Here is a 16,628-nt window from a genome sequence, read left to right on the forward strand (position 1 = left end):
GCCACCTACACCACACCAGGGCATGTGCTGCTGGCTGAGGCCAAGGAAACCACACCAAGGCCTGTGCTTCTGGCTGTGGACCTTTGCAGCTGGTTTAGGCTATCTACACCAAACCAGGGCCAGAGGCTCTGGCTGATGCCGTCTGCATCACACCAGGGCCTGTGCTTCTTGCTGAGGCCATGGACACCTCACCAGGGCCTGTGGCTTTGTCTGAGGCCATGTACACCACACCAGGGCCTTTGGCTCTGGCTGAGGCCGTCTACAACACACCAAGGACTGTGCTGCTGGATGAGGCAATGTTCATCACACCAGGTCCTGTGCTTCTGGCTGAGGCCACCTACACCACACAGGACCTGTGCTGCTGGCTGAGGCTATAGACACCACACCAGGGCCTTTGCTGCTGGCTGAGGCCATCTACACCACACCAGGGCCTGTGGATCTGTCTGAGGCCATCTAAATCCAACAAGGGCAAGTGCTTCTGGCTGAGGCCATGGACGCCACATCAGGACCTGTGCTGCTGGCTGTGGACCTGTGCAGCCTGCTTAGGCCACCTACACCACACCAGGGCCTGTGGCTCTGGCTGAGGCTGTCTACATCACAATAGGGCCTGTGCTACTGGCTGAGGCCATGGACACCACACCAAGACCTGTGCTGCTGGCTGAAGCTATGGACACCACACCAGGGCATTTGGCTCTGGCTGAGGCCATGAACGCCACACCAGGGCCTGTGGCTCTGGCTGAGGCCAGCTACACCACACCACGGCCAGTGCTTCTGAGTGAGGCCATGGAAACCACACCAGGCCATGTACTGCTGGCTGTGGACCTGTGCAGCCAGTTTAGGCCACCTACACCATACCAGGGCCTGAGGCTCTGGCTGAGGCCGGCTACATCACACCAGGGCCTGTGTTTCTTGCTGAGGCCGTCTACAACACATCAGGGCCTGTGTTACTGGCTGAGGCAAACTACACCACACAGGACCAGTGCAGCCGGCTTAAGCCACCTACACCACACCAGGGCCTGTGGCTCTGTCTGAGGCCGTCTACAGCACACCAGGGCCTGTGCTGCTGGTTGAGGCCAACTACACCACACCAGGGCCTGTGGATCTGTCTGAGGACATGGACAGCCAACCAGGGCCAGTGCTGCTGACTGAGGCTATGGACACCACACCAGGGCCTGTGCTGCTGGCTGAGGCCAACTACACCACACCAGGGCCTGTCGCTCTGGCTGAGGCCATGTACACCACACAGGGCCTGTGGCTCTGGTTGAGGCCATGTACACCACACAGGTATTGCGCTGCTGGCTGAGGCAACCTACAGCACAACTGGGCCGGTGGAACTGGAAGAGGCCTTCTACAACACAAAAAAGGGCTGTGCTGCTGGATGAGGCTATGGACACCACCCCAGGGCCTGTGGCTCTGGCTGACGTCAGCTACACCACACCAGGGTCTGCGCTTCTGGCTGAGGCCAATTACACCACACCAGGGCCACAGCTTCTGGCTGAGGCCATGGACACCTCACCAGGGCCTGTGGCTTTGTCTGAGGCCATGTACACCACACCAGGGCCTGTGGCTCTGGCTGAGGCCGTCTACAACACACCAAGAACTGTGCTGCTGGATGAGGCAATGTTCATCACACCAGGTCCTGTGCTTCTGGCTGAGGCCACCTACACCACACATGACCTGTGCTGCTGGCTGAGGCTATAGACACCACACCAGGGCCTTTGTTGCTGGCTGAGGCCAACTACACCACACAAGGGCCTGAGGCTCTGGCTGAGACCATCTACACCACACCATGGCCTGTGACTCTAGATGAGGCCATGTACACCACACCAGGGCCTGTGCTGCTGGCTGTGGACCTGTGCAGCCAGTTTAGGCCACCTACACCATACCAGGGCCTGACGCTCTGGCTGAGGCCATGTACACCACACCAGGGCCTGTGCTTCTTGCTGAGGCCATGGACACCACATCAGGGCCTGTGCTACTGGCTGAGGCAAACTACACCACACAGGACTTGTGCAGCCGGCTTAGGCCACCTACACCACACCAGGGCCTGTGCAGCAGCACACACCAGGGCCTGTGCTTCTGGCTGAGGCCAACTACACCACACCAGGGCCTGTGCTGCGGGTCAGGCCAAGTACACCACACAAGGGCTTGTGTCTCTGGCTGAGACCATCTACACCACACCAGGGCCTGTGCCTCTAGCTGAGGCAATGTACACCACACCAGGGCTTGTGCTGCTCGCTGTGGACCTGTGCAGCCAGCTTAGGCAACCTACACCACACCAGGGCCTGTGCTACTGGCTGAGGCCATGGACACCACACCAAGGCCTGTGCTGCTGGCTGAGGCTATGGACACCACACCAGTGCCTGTGGCTACTGGCTGAGGCCATGTAAACCACGGCCGGGCTTTGATGCTGGCTGAGGCCAACTACACCACAGCAGGACCTGTGGCTCTGGCTGAGGCCATCTACATCACACCAGGGCCAGTGCTTCTGGCTGAGGCCATGGACACCACACCAGGGCCTGTGCTGCTGGCTGAGGCCATCTACACCACACCAGGACTTGTGCTGCTGGCTGAGGCCAACTACACCCCACCAGGGCATGTGGCTCTGTCTGAGGCCATCTACACCACACCAGGGCCAGTGCTTCTGGCTGAGGCCATGGAGAGCACAACAGGACCTGTGCCGCTGGCTGAGCTATGGACACCACACCAGGGCCTGTGCTGCTTGCTGTGGGCCTGTAGCTCTGGCGTAGGCCATGAACACCACAACAGGGTCTGCGACTCTGGCTGAGGCAATCTACAACACACCAAGGCCTGTGCTTCCGGATGTGGACCTGTGCAGCCAGCTTAGGCCACCTACACAACACCAAGGCCTGTGGCTCTGGCTGAGGCCATGGACAGCTCACCAGGGCCTGTGGCTTTGTCTGAGGCCATGTACACCACACCACGGCCTGTGGCTCTGGATGAGGCCGTCTACAACACACCAAGGACTGTGCTGCTGGATGAGGCAATGTTCATCACACCAGGTCCTGTGCTGCTGGCTGAGGCTATGGACACCACACCAGGGCCTGTGGTGCTGGCTGAGGCCAACTACACCAAACAAGGGCCTGTGGCTCTATCTGAGGCCATCTACACCACACCAGGGCCACTGCTTCTGGCTGAGGCCATGGACACCACACCAGGGCCTGTGCTGCTGGCTGAGGCCATCTACACCACACCAGGACCTGTGCTGCTGGCTGAGGCCAACTACACCCCACCAGGGCATGTGGCTCTGTCTGAGGCCATCTACACCACACCAGGGCCAGTGCTTCTGGCTGAGGCCATGGACACCACACCAGGCACTGTACTGCTGGCTTTGGACCTGTGCAGCCAGCTTAGGCCACCTACATCACACCATGGCCTGTGGCTCTGGCTGAAGCAGTTTACATCACACCAGGGCCTGTGCTACTGGCTGAGGCCATGTACACCACACAGGGCCTGTGCTGCTGGCTGAGGCAACCTACACCACAACAGGGCCTGTGGCTCCTGATGAGGCCGTCTACAACACACCGAGGGCCTGTGTCTCTGGATGAGACCATCTACACCACAACAGGGCCTGTGCCTCTAGCTAGGGCCATGTACACCACACCAGGGCCTGTGCTGCTGGCGGTGGACCTGTGCAGCCAGCTTAGGCCACCTACACCACACCAGGGCCTGTGCTGCTGGCTGAGGCCAAGGACACCACACCAAGGCCTGTGCTGCTGGCTGAGGCTATGGAGACCACCCCAGAGCCTGTGGCTCTGGCTGAGGCCATGTACACCACACAGGGCCTGTGGCTCTGGATGAGGCCGTCTACAACACACCAGGGCCTGTGGCTCTGTCTGAGGCCATCTACACCACACAGGACCTGTGCTGCTAGCTGAGGCTATGGACACCACACCAGGGCCTGTGCTGCTGGCTAAGGCTATGGACACCAGCCCAGGGCCTTTGGCTCTGGATGAGGCCATGTTCATCACCCCAGGGCCTGTGCTGCTGTCTGAGGCAACCTAAACCACACCATGGTCCTGTGGCTCTGGAAGAGGCCGTCTACAACACACCAAGAGCTGTGCTGCTGGATGAGGCCATGTTCATCACCCCCGGGCCTCTGCTGCTGGCTGAGGCCACCTACACCACAGTAGGACCTGTGCTGCTGGATGAGGCTATGGACACCACACCAGGGCCTGTGGCTGTGGCTGACGTCAGCTACACCACACCAGGGCCTGTGCTTCTGGCTGACGCCAACTACACCAAACCAGGGACTGTGCTTTTGGCTGTGGACCTGTGCAGCCGGTTTAGGCCACCTAAACCGAACCAGGGCTTGAGGCTCTGGCTGAGGCCGTCTACATCACACCAGGACCTGTGCTACTGGCTGAGGCCATGGACACCTCACCAGGGCCTGTGGCTTTGTCTGAGGCCATGTACACCACACCAGGGCGTGTGGCTCTGGCTGAGGCCGTCTACAACACACCAAGGACTGTGCTGCTGGATGAGGCAATGTTCATCACACCAGGTCCTGTGCTTCTGGCTGAAGCCACCTACACCACACAGGACCTGTGCTGCTGGCTGAGGCTATGTACACCACACCAGGGCCTGTGCTTCTGGCTGAGGCCAACTACACCACACCAGGGCCTGTGCTTCTGGCTGAGGCCAATTAAACCACACCAGGGCCTGTGCTTCTGGCTGTGGAACTGTGCAGCCAGCTTAGGCCACCTACACCAAACCAGGGCCTGAGGCTCTGGCTGAGGCCGTCTACATCACACCAGGGCCAGTGCTTCTTGCTGAGGCCATGGACACCACACCAGGGCTTTTGCTACTGGCTGAGGCAAACTACACCACACAGGACCAGTGCAGCCGGCTTTGGCCACCAACACCACACCAGGGCCTGTGCTGCTGGTTGAGGCATACTACACCACAAAGGGGCTGTGGATCTGTCTGAGGCCATCTACTTCCAACCAGGGCTAGTCCTTCTGGCTGAGGCCATGGACACCACACCAGGGCCTGTGCTGCTGGCTGAGGCCAACTACACCACACCAGGGCCTGTGGCTCTGGCTGAGGCCATCTACACCACACAGGACCTGTGCTGGTGGCTGAGTATATGGACACCACACCAGGGCCTGTGCTGCTGGCTGAGGCCAGCTACACCACACATGGGCCTGTGTCTCTGGCTGAGACCATCTACACCACACCAGGGCCTGTGCCTCTAACTGAGGCCATGTACACCACACCAGGGCTTGTGCTGCTGGCTGTGGACCTGTGCAGCCAGCTTAGGCTACCAACACCACACCAGGGCCTTTGCTACTGGCTGAGGCCATGGACACCACACCAAGGCCTGTGCTGCTGGCTGAGGCTATGGACACCACACCAGTGCCTGTGGCTCTGGCTGAGGCCAACTACACCACCCAAGGGCCTGTGGCTCTGGCTGAGACCATCTACACCACACCATGGCCTGTGACTCTAGATGAGGACATGTACACCACACCAGGGCCTGTGCTGCTGGCTGTGGACCTGTGCAGCAAGCTAGGCCACCTACACCACACCATGGGCTGTGGCTCTGGCTGAGCCCGTCTACATCACACCAGGGCCTGTGCTACTGGCTGAGGCCATGGACACCACACCAAGGCCTGTGCTGCTGGCTGAGGCAATGTACAGCACACTGAGCCTGTGGCTCTGGATGAGGCCGTCTACAACACACCAAGGGCTGTGCTGCTGGGTGAGGCCATGTTCATCACCCCGGGGCCTGTGCTACTGGCTGAGGCAAACTACATCACACAGGACCTGTGCAGCCGGCTTAGGCCACCTAGACCACACCAGGGCCTTTGGCTCTGGCTGAGGCAACTACACCACAACTGGGCCTGTGGTGCTGGAATCGGCCATCTACAACACACCAAGGGCTGTGCTGCTGGATGAGGCTATGGACACCACACCAGGGCCTGTGGCTCTGGCTGACGTCAGCTACACCACACCAGGGCCTGTGCTTCTGGCTGAGGCCAACTTCACCACACCAGGACCTGTGCTGCTGGCTGAGGCCAACTACACCCCACCAGGGCATGTGGCTCTGTCTGAGGCCATCTACACCACACCAGGGCCAGTGCTTCTGGCTGAGGCCATGGACACCACACCAGGCACTGTACTGCTGGCTTTGGACCTGTGCAGCCAGCTTAGGCCACCTACACCACACCATGGCCTGTGGCTCTGGCTGAAGCAGTTTACATCACACCAGGGCCTGTGCTACTGGCTGAGGCCATGTACACCACACAGGGCCTGTGCTGCTGGCTGAGGCAACCTACACCACAACAGGGCCTGTGGCTCCTGATGAGGCCGTCTACAACACACCGAGGGCCTGTGTCTCTGGATGAGACCATCTACACCACAACAGGGCCTGTGCCTCTAGCTAAGGCCATGTACACCACACCAGGGCCTGTGCTGCTGGCGGTGGACCTGTTCAGCCAGCTTAGGCCACCTACACCACACCAGGGACTGTGCTGCTGGCTGAGGCCAAGGACACCACACCAAGGCCTGTGCTGCTGGCTGAGGCTATGGAGACCACCCCAGAGCCTTTGGCTCTGGCTGAGGCCATGTACACCACACAGGGCCTGTGGCTCTGGATGAGGCCGTCTACAACACACCAGGGCCTGTGGCTCTGTCTGAGGCCATCTACACCACACAGGACCTGTGCTGCTGGCTTAGGCTATGGACACCACACCAAGGGCTGTGCTGCTGGCTAAGGCTATGGACACCAGCCCAGGGCCTTTGGCTCTGGATGAGGCCATGTTCATCACCCCAGGGCCTGTGCTGCTGTCTGAGGCAACCTACACCACACCATGGTCCTGTGGCTCTGGAAGAGGCCGTCTACAACACACCAAGGGCTGTGCTGCTGGATGAGGCCATGTTCATCACCCCCGGGCCTCTGCTGCTGGCTGAGGCCACCTACACCACAGTAGGACCTGTGCTGCTGGATGAGGCTATGGACACCACACCAGGGCCTGTGGCTGTGGCTGACGTCAGCTACACCACACCAGGGCCTGTGCTTCTGGCTGACGCCAACTACACCAAACCAGGGCCTGTGCTTTTGGCTGTGGACCTGTGCAGCCGGTTTAGGCCACCTAAACCGAACCAGGGCTTGAGGCTCTGGCTGAGGCCGTCTACATCACACCAGGACCTGTGCTACTGGCTGAGGCCATGGACACCTCACCAGGGCCTGTGGCTTTGTCTGAGGCCATGTACACCACACCAGGGCCTGTGGCTCTGGCTGAGGCCGTCTACAACACACCAAGGACTGTGCTGCTGGATGAGGCAATGTTCATCACACCAGGTCCTGTGCTTCTGGCTGATGCCACCTACACCACACAGGACCTGTGCTGCTGGCTGAGGCTATGTACACCACACCAGGGCCTGTGCTTCTGGCTGAGGCCAACTACACCACACCAGGGCCTGTCCTTCTGGCTGAGGCCAATTAAACCACACCAGGGCCTGTGCTTCTGGCTGTGGAACTGTGCAGCCAGCTTAGGCCACCTACACCAAACCAGGGCCTGAGGCTCTGGCTGAGGCCGTTTACATCACACCAGGGCCAGTGCTTCTTGCTGAGGCCATGGACACCACACCAGGGCTTTTGCTACTGGCTGAGGCAAACTACACCACACAGGACCAGTGCAGCCGGCTTTGGCCACCAACACCACACCAGGGCCTGTGCTGCTGGTTGAGGCATACTACACCACAAAAGGGGCTGTGGATCTGTCTGAGGCCATCTACTTCCAACCAGGGCTAGTGCTTCTGGCTGAGGCCATGGACACCACACCAGGGCCTGTGCTGCTGGCTGAGGCCAACTACACCACACCAGGGCCTGTGGCTCTGGCTGAGGCCATCTACACCACACAGGACCTGTGCTGCTGGCTGAGTATATGGACACCACACCAGGGCCTGTGCTGCTGGCTGAGGCCAACTACACCACACATGGGCCTGTGTCTCTGGCTGAGACCATCTACACCACACCAGGCCCTGTGCCTCTAACTGAGGCCATGTACACCACACCAGGCCTTGTGCTGCTGGCTGTGGACCTGTGCAGCCAGCTTAGGCTACCTACACCACACCAGGGCCTTTGCTACTGGCTGAGGCCATGGACACCACACCAAGGCCTGTGCCGCTGGCTGAGGCTATGGACACCACACCAGTGCCTGTGGCTCTGGCTGAGGCCAACTACACCACCCAAGGGCCTGTGGCTCTGGCTGAGACCATCTACACCACACCATGGCCTGTGACTCTAGATGAGGACATGTACACCACACCAGGGCCTGTGCTGCTGGCTGTGGACCTGTGCAGCAAGCTAGGCCACCTACACCACACCATGGCCTGTGGCTCTGGCTGAGCCCGTCTACATCACACCAGGGCCTGTGCTACTGGCTGAGGCCATGGACACCACACCAAGGCCTGTGCTGCTGGCTGAGGCAATATACAGCACACTGAGCCTGTGGCTCTGGATGAGGCCGTCTACAACACACCAAGGGCTGTGCTGCTGGGTGAGGCCATGGACACCACACCAGGGCCTGTGCTGCTGGCTGAGGCCAACTACACCACACCAGGGCCTGTGGCTCTGGCTGAGGCCATCTACACCACACAGGACCTGTGCTGCTGGCTGAGTATATGGACACCACACCAGGGCCTGTGCTGCTGGCTGAGGCCAACTACACCACACATGGGCCTGTGTCTCTGGCTGAGACCATCTACACCACACCAGGCCCTGTGCCTCTAACTGAGGCCATGTACACCACACAAGGGCTTGTGTCTCTGGCTGAGACCATCTACACCACACCAGGGCCTGTGCCTCTAGCTGAGGCAATGTACACCACACCAGGGCTTGTGCTGCTCGCTGTGGACCTGTGCAGCCAGCTTAGGCAACCTACACCACACCAGGGCCTGTGCTACTGGCTGAGGCCATGGACACCACACCAAGGCCTGTGCTGCTGGCTGAGGCTATGGACACCACACCAGTGCCTGTGGCTACTGGCTGAGGCCATGTAAACCACGGCCGGGCTTTGATGCTGGCTGAGGCCAACTACACCACAGCAGGACCTGTGGCTCTGGCTGAGGCCATCTACATCACACCAGGGCCAGTGCTTCTGGCTGAGGCCATGGACACCACACCAGGGCCTGTGCTGCTGGCTGAGGCCATCTACACCACACCAGGACTTGTGCTGCTGGCTGAGGCCAACTACACCCCACCAGGGCATGTGGCTCTGTCTGAGGCCATCTACACCACACCAGGGCCAGTGCTTCTGGCTGAGGCCATGGAGAGCACAACAGGACCTGTGCTGCTGGCTGAGCTATGGACACCACACCAGGGCCTGTGCTGCTTGCTGTGGGCCTGTAGCTCTGGCGTAGGCCATGAACACCACAACAGGGTCTGCGACTCTGGCTGAGGCAATCTACAACACACCAAGGCCTGTGCTTCCGGATGTGGACCTGTGCAGCCAGCTTAGGCCACCTACACAACACCAAGGCCTGTGGCTCTGGCTGAGGCCATGGACAGCTCACCAGGGCCTGTGGCTTTGTCTGAGGCCATGTACACCACACCACGGCCTGTGGCTCTGGATGAGGCCGTCTACAACACACCAAGGACTGTGCTGCTGGATGAGGCAATGTTCATCACACCAGGTCCTGTGCTGCTGGCTGAGGCTATGGACACCACACCAGGGCCTGTGGTGCTGGCTGAGGCCAACTACACCAAACAAGGGCCTGTGGCTTTATCTGAGGCCATCTACACCACACCAGGGCCACTGCTTCTGGCTGAGGCCATGGACACCACACCAGGGCCTGTGCTGCTGGCTGAGGCCATCTACACCACACCAGGACCTGTGCTGCTGGCTGAGGCCAACTACACCCCACCAGGGCATGTGCTGCTGGCTGAGGCCATCTACACCACACCAAGGACTGTGCTGCTGGATGAGGCAATGTTCATCACACCAGGTCCTGTGCTTCTGGCTGAGGCCACCTACACCACACAGGACCTGTGCTGCTGGCTGAGGCTATAGACACCACACCAGGGCCTTTGCTGCTGGCTGAGGCCAACTACACCACACCAGGGCCTGTGCTTCTTGCTGAGGCCATGGACACCACATCAGGGGCTGTGCTACTGGCTGAGGCACACTACACCACACAGGACCTGTGCAGCCGGCTTAGGCCACCTACACCACACTAGGGCCTGTGCAGCAGCACACACCAGGGCCTGTGCTTCTGGCTGAGGCCAACTACACCACACCAGGGCCTGTGCTGCTGGTTGAGGCCAAGTACACCACACAAGGGCCTGTGTCTCTGGCTGAAACCATCTACACCACACCAGGGCCTGTGCCTCTAGCTGAGGCAATGTACACCACACCAGGGCTTGTGCTGCTGGCTGTGCACCTGTGCAGCCAGCTGAGGCAACCTACACCACACCAGGGCCTGTGCTACTGGATGAGGCCATGGACACCACACCAAGGCCTGTGCTGCTGGCTGAGGCTATGGACACCACACCAGTGCCTGTGGCTACTGGCTGAGGCCATGTACACCACCGCCGGGCCTTTGATGCTGGCTGAGGCCAACTACACCACAGCAGGACCTGTGGCTCTGGCTGAGGCCATCTACATCACACCAGGGCCAGTGCTTCTGGCTGAGGCCATGGACACCACACCAGGACCTGTGCTGCTGGCTGAGGCCAACTACACCACAACAGGAGCTGTGCTGCTGGCTGAGCTATGGACACCACACCAGGGCCTGTGCTGCTTGCTGTGGGCCTGTAGCTCTGGCGTAGGCCATGAACACCACACCAGGGTCTCTGGCTCTGGCTGAGGCAATCTACAACACACCAGGGCCTGTGCTTCCGGATGTGGACCTGTGCAGCCAGCTTAGGCCACCTACACAACACCAAGGCCTGTGGCTCTGGCTGAGGCCATGGACAGCTCACCAGGGCCTGTGGCTTTGTCTGAGGCCATGTACACCACACCAGGGCCTGTGGCTCTGGATGAGGCCGTCTACAACACACCAAGGACTGTGCTGCTGGATGAGGCAATGTTCATCACACCAGGTCCTGTGCTGCTGGCTGAGGCTATGGACACCACACCAGGGCCTGTGGTGCTGGCTGAGGCCAACTACACCAAACAAGGGCCTGTGGCTCTGTCTGAGGCCATCTACACCCCACCAGGGCATGTGGCTCTGTCTGAGGCGATCTACACCACACCAGGTCCTGTGCTTCTGGCTGAGGCCATGGACACCACAACAGGACCTGTTCTGTTGGCTGAGGCTATGGACACCACACCAGTGCCTGTGGCTCTGGCTGAGGCCATGTACACCACCCCCGGGCCTTTGATGCTGGCTGAGGCCAACTACACCACACCAGGTCCTGTGGATCTGGCTGAGGCCGTCTACAACACACCAAGGGTTGTGGGGCTGGTCAAACGCTAAAATGAGTCCTTTGGTTAGGGTATTAGGCAAGCATGCAGTTACCGTTAACGGTGTAGTTAAATTGGAGGCTTGTGTTCATAACTTTGAGTACTGGGCACCTCACCACTTGATACCATAAATTGACGCTTTGTGCTGGAGACAGCAACGTACGGCCATACCGCCTTGGCAACGCCCGATCTCTTCTGATCTCGGAAGCTAAGCACGGTTGGGCTTGGTTAGTACTTGAATGGGAGACTGCATGGGAATACCAGGTGCTGTAAGCATTTACTTTTCATGTCACTGAGCTGGTTTTGATCCAGAGAAGGAGGGTGTTGAAAGACCCAAAGCAGCGGTCCATTAATAATGCCACATTAACGACATACCTTTTGGCTGTTTTCAGCAATGTCTTGTGCTGCTGTGTGAGTCCATCCGCACCACACCGAGGCCTATTCTGCTAACATAGGTCATCTACATTACACCAGGGCCTGTGCTTCTGGCTGTGGACCTGTGCAGCCAGCTTAGGCCACCTACACCACACCAGGGCCTGTGGCTCTGGCTGAGGCCGTCAACATCACACCAGGGCCTGTGCTACTGGCTGAGGCCATGGACACCACACCAAGACCTGTGCTGCTGGCTGAAGCTATGGACACCACACCAGGGCATTTGGCTCTGGCTGAGACCATGAACACCACACCAGGGCCTGTGGCTCTGGCTGAGGCCAGCTACACCACACCACAGCCAGTGCTTCTGGCTGAGGCCATGGACACCACACCAGGCACTGTACTGCTGGCTGTGGACCTGTGCAGCCAGCTTAGGCCACCTACACCACACCATGGCCTGTGGCTCTGGCTGAAGCAGTTTACATCACACCAGGGCCTGTGCTACTGGCTGAGGCCATGTACACCACACAGGGCCTGTGCTGCTTGCTGAGGCAACCTACACCACAACAGGGCCTGTGGCTCCTGATGAGGCCGTCTACAACACACCGAGGGCCTGTGTCTCTGGATGAGACCATCTACACCACAACAGGGCCTGTGCCTCTAGCTGAGGCCATGTACACCACACCAGGGCTTGTGCTGCTGGCGGTGGACCTGTGCAGCCAGCTTAGGCCACCTACACCACACCAGGGCATGTGCTGCTGGCTGAGGCCAAGGAAACCACACCAAGGCCTGTGCTTCTGGCTGTGGACCTTTGCAGCTGGTTTAGGCTATCTACACCAAACCAGGGCCAGAGGCTCTGGCTGATGCCGTCTGCATCACACCAGGGCCTGTGCTTCTTGCTGAGGCCATGGACACCTCACCAGGGCCTGTGGCTTTGTCTGAGGCCATGTACACCACACCAGGGCCTTTGGCTCTGGCTGAGGCCGTCTACAACACACCAAGGACTGTGCTGCTGGATGAGGCAATGTTCATCACACCAGGTCCTGTGCTTCTGGCTGAGGCCACCTACACCACACAGGACCTGTGCTGCTGGCTGAGGCTATAGACACCACACCAGGGCCTTTGCTGCTGGCTGAGGCCATCTACACCACACCAGGGCCTGTGGATCTGTCTGAGGCCATCTAAATCCAACAAGGGCAAGTGCTTCTGGCTGAGGCCATGGACGCCACATCAGGACCTGTGCTGCTGGCTGTGGACCTGTGCAGCCTGCTTAGGCCACCTACACCACACCAGGGCCTGTGGCTCTGGCTGAGGCTGTCTACATCACAATAGGGCCTGTGCTACTGGCTGAGGCCATGGACACCACACCAAGACCTGTGCTGCTGGCTGAAGCTATGGACACCACACCAGGGCATTTGGCTCTGGCTGAGGCCATGAACGCCACACCAGGGCCTGTGGCTCTGGCTGAGGCCAGCTACACCACACCACGGCCAGTGCTTCTGAGTGAGGCCATGGAAACCACACCAGGCCATGTACTGCTGGCTGTGGACCTGTGCAGCCAGTTTAGGCCACCTACACCATACCAGGGCCTGAGGCTCTGGCTGAGGCCGGCTACATCACACCAGGGCCTGTGTTTCTTGCTGAGGCCGTCTACAACACATCAGGGCCTGTGTTACTGGCTGAGGCAAACTACACCACACAGGACCAGTGCAGCCGGCTTAAGCCACCTACACCACACCAGGGCCTGTGGCTCTGTCTGAGGCCGTCTACAGCACACCAGGGCCTGTGCTGCTGGTTGAGGCCAACTACACCACACCAGGGCCTGTGGATCTGTCTGAGGACATGGACAGCCAACCAGGGCCAGTGCTGCTGACTGAGGCTATGGACACCACACCAGGGCCTGTGCTGCTGGCTGAGGCCAACTACACCACACCAGGGCCTGTCGCTCTGGCTGAGGCCATGTACACCACACAGGGCCTGTGGCTCTGGTTGAGGCCATGTACACCACACAGGTATTGCGCTGCTGGCTGAGGCAACCTACACCACAACTGGGCCGGTGGAACTGGAAGAGGCCTTCTACAACACAAAAAAGGGCTGTGCTGCTGGATGAGGCTATGGACACCACCCCAGGGCCTGTGGCTCTGGCTGACGTCAGCTACACCACACCAGGGTCTGCGCTTCTGGCTGAGGCCAATTACACCACACCAGGGCCACAGCTTCTGGCTGAGGCCATGGACACCTCACCAGGGCCTGTGGCTTTGTCTGAGGCCATGTACACCACACCAGGGCCTGTGGCTCTGGCTGAGGCCGTCTACAACACACCAAGAACTGTGCTGCTGGATGAGGCAATGTTCATCACACCAGGTCCTGTGCTTCTGGCTGAGGCCACCTACACCACACAGGACCTGTGCTGCTGGCTGAGGCTATAGACACCACACCAGGGCCTTTGTTGCTGGCTGAGGCCAACTACACCACACAAGGGCCTGAGGCTCTGGCTGAGACCATCTACACCACACCATGGCCTGTGACTCTAGATGAGGCCATGTACACCACACCAGGGCCTGTGCTGCTGGCTGTGGACCTGTGCAGCCAGTTTAGGCCACCTACACCATACCAGGGCCTGACGCTCTGGCTGAGGCCATGTACACCACACCAGGGCCTGTGCTTCTTGCTGAGGCCATGGACACCACATCAGGGCCTGTGCTACTGGCTGAGGCAAACTACACCACACAGGACTTGTGCAGCCGGCTTAGGCCACCTACACCACACCAGGGCCTGTGCAGCAGCACACACCAGGGCCTGTGCTTCTGGCTGAGGCCAACTACACCACACCAGGGCCTGTGCTGCTGGTTGAGGCCAAGTACACCACACAAGGGCTTGTGTCTCTGGCTGAGACCATCTACACCACACCAGGGCCTGTGCCTCTAGCTGAGGCAATGTACACCACACCAGGGCTTGTGCTGCTCGCTGTGGACCTGTGCAGCCAGCTTAGGCAACCTACACCACACCAGGGCCTGTGCTACTGGCTGAGGCCATGGACACCACACCAAGGCCTGTGCTGCTGGCTGAGGCTATGGACACCACACCAGTGCCTGTGGCTACTGGCTGAGGCCATGTAAACCACGGCCGGGCTTTGATGCTGGCTGAGGCCAACTACACCACAGCAGGACCTGTGGCTCTGGCTGAGGCCATCTACATCACACCAGGGCCAGTGCTTCTGGCTGAGGCCATGGACACCACACCAGGGCCTGTGCTGCTGGCTGAGGCCATCTACACCACACCAGGACTTGTGCTGCTGGCTGAGGCCAACTACACCCCACCAGGGCATGTGGCTCTGTCTGAGGCCATCTACACCACACCAGGGCCAGTGCTTCTGGCTGAGGCCATGGAGAGCACAACAGGACCTGTGCTGCTGGCTGAGCTATGGACACCACACCAGGGCCTGTGCTGCTTGCTGTGGGCCTGTAGCTCTGGCGTAGGCCATGAACACCACAACAGGGTCTGCGACTCTGGCTGAGGCAATCTACAACACACCAAGGCCTGTGCTTCCGGATGTGGACCTGTGCAGCCAGCTTAGGCCACCTACACAACACCAAGGCCTGTGGCTCTGGCTGAGGCCATGGACAGCTCACCAGGGCCTGTGGCTTTGTCTGAGGCCATGTACACCACACCACGGCCTGTGGCTCTGGATGAGGCCGTCTACAACACACCAAGGACTGTGCTGCTGGATGAGGCAATGTTCATCACACCAGGTCCTGTGCTGCTGGCTGAGGCTATGGACACCACACCAGGGCCTGTGGTGCTGGCTGAGGCCAACTACACCAAACAAGGGCCTGTGGCTCTATCTGAGGCCATCTACACCACACCAGGGCCACTGCTTCTGGCTGAGGCCATGGACACCACACCAGGGCCTGTGCTGCTGGCTGAGGCCATCTACACCACACCAGGACCTGTGCTGCTGGCTGAGGCCAACTACACCCCACCAGGGCATGTGGCTCTGTCTGAGGCCATCTACACCACACCAGGGCCAGTGCTTCTGGCTGAGGCCATGGACACCACACCAGGCACTGTACTGCTGGCTTTGGACCTGTGCAGCCAGCTTAGGCCACCTACATCACACCATGGCCTGTGGCTCTGGCTGAAGCAGTTTACATCACACCAGGGCCTGTGCTACTGGCTGAGGCCATGTACACCACACAGGGCCTGTGCTGCTGGCTGAGGCAACCTACACCACAACAGGGCCTGTGGCTCCTGATGAGGCCGTCTACAACACACCGAGGGCCTGTGTCTCTGGATGAGACCATCTACACCACAACAGGGCCTGTGCCTCTAGCTAGGGCCATGTACACCACACCAGGGCCTGTGCTGCTGGCGGTGGACCTGTGCAGCCAGCTTAGGCCACCTACACCACACCAGGGCCTGTGCTGCTGGCTGAGGCCAAGGACACCACACCAAGGCCTGTGCTGCTGGCTGAGGCTATGGAGACCACCCCAGAGCCTTTGGCTCTGGCTGAGGCCATGTACACCACACAGGGCCTGTGGCTCTGGATGAGGCCGTCTACAACACACCAGGGCCTGTGGCTCTGTCTGAGGCCATCTACACCACACAGGACCTGTGCTGCTAGCTGAGGCTATGGACACCACACCAGGGCCTGTGCTGCTGGCTAAGGCTATGGACACCAGCCCAGGGCCTTTGGCTCTGGATGAGGCCATGTTCATCACCCCAGGGCCTGTGCTGCTGTCTGAGGCAACCTAAACCACACCATGGTCCTGTGGCTCTGGAAGAGGCCGTCTACAACACACCAAGGGCTGTGCTGCTGGA

The 16,628-nt window shown here is 59.9% G+C and overlaps 1 pseudogene; it reads left to right on the forward strand.

Moving 5' to 3' along the window:
- The first annotated feature begins 11,592 nt into the window (after window positions 1-11,592).
- LOC134629887 (5S ribosomal RNA) lies at window positions 11,593-11,711 on the forward strand (annotated as a pseudogene).
- Window positions 11,712-16,628: the final 4,917 nt, after the last annotated feature.

This window comes from Pelmatolapia mariae, linkage group LG6 (genome assembly GCF_036321145.2).
Source record: "Pelmatolapia mariae isolate MD_Pm_ZW linkage group LG6, Pm_UMD_F_2, whole genome shotgun sequence".
Lineage (NCBI taxonomy): Eukaryota > Metazoa > Chordata > Actinopteri > Cichliformes > Cichlidae > Pelmatolapia > Pelmatolapia mariae.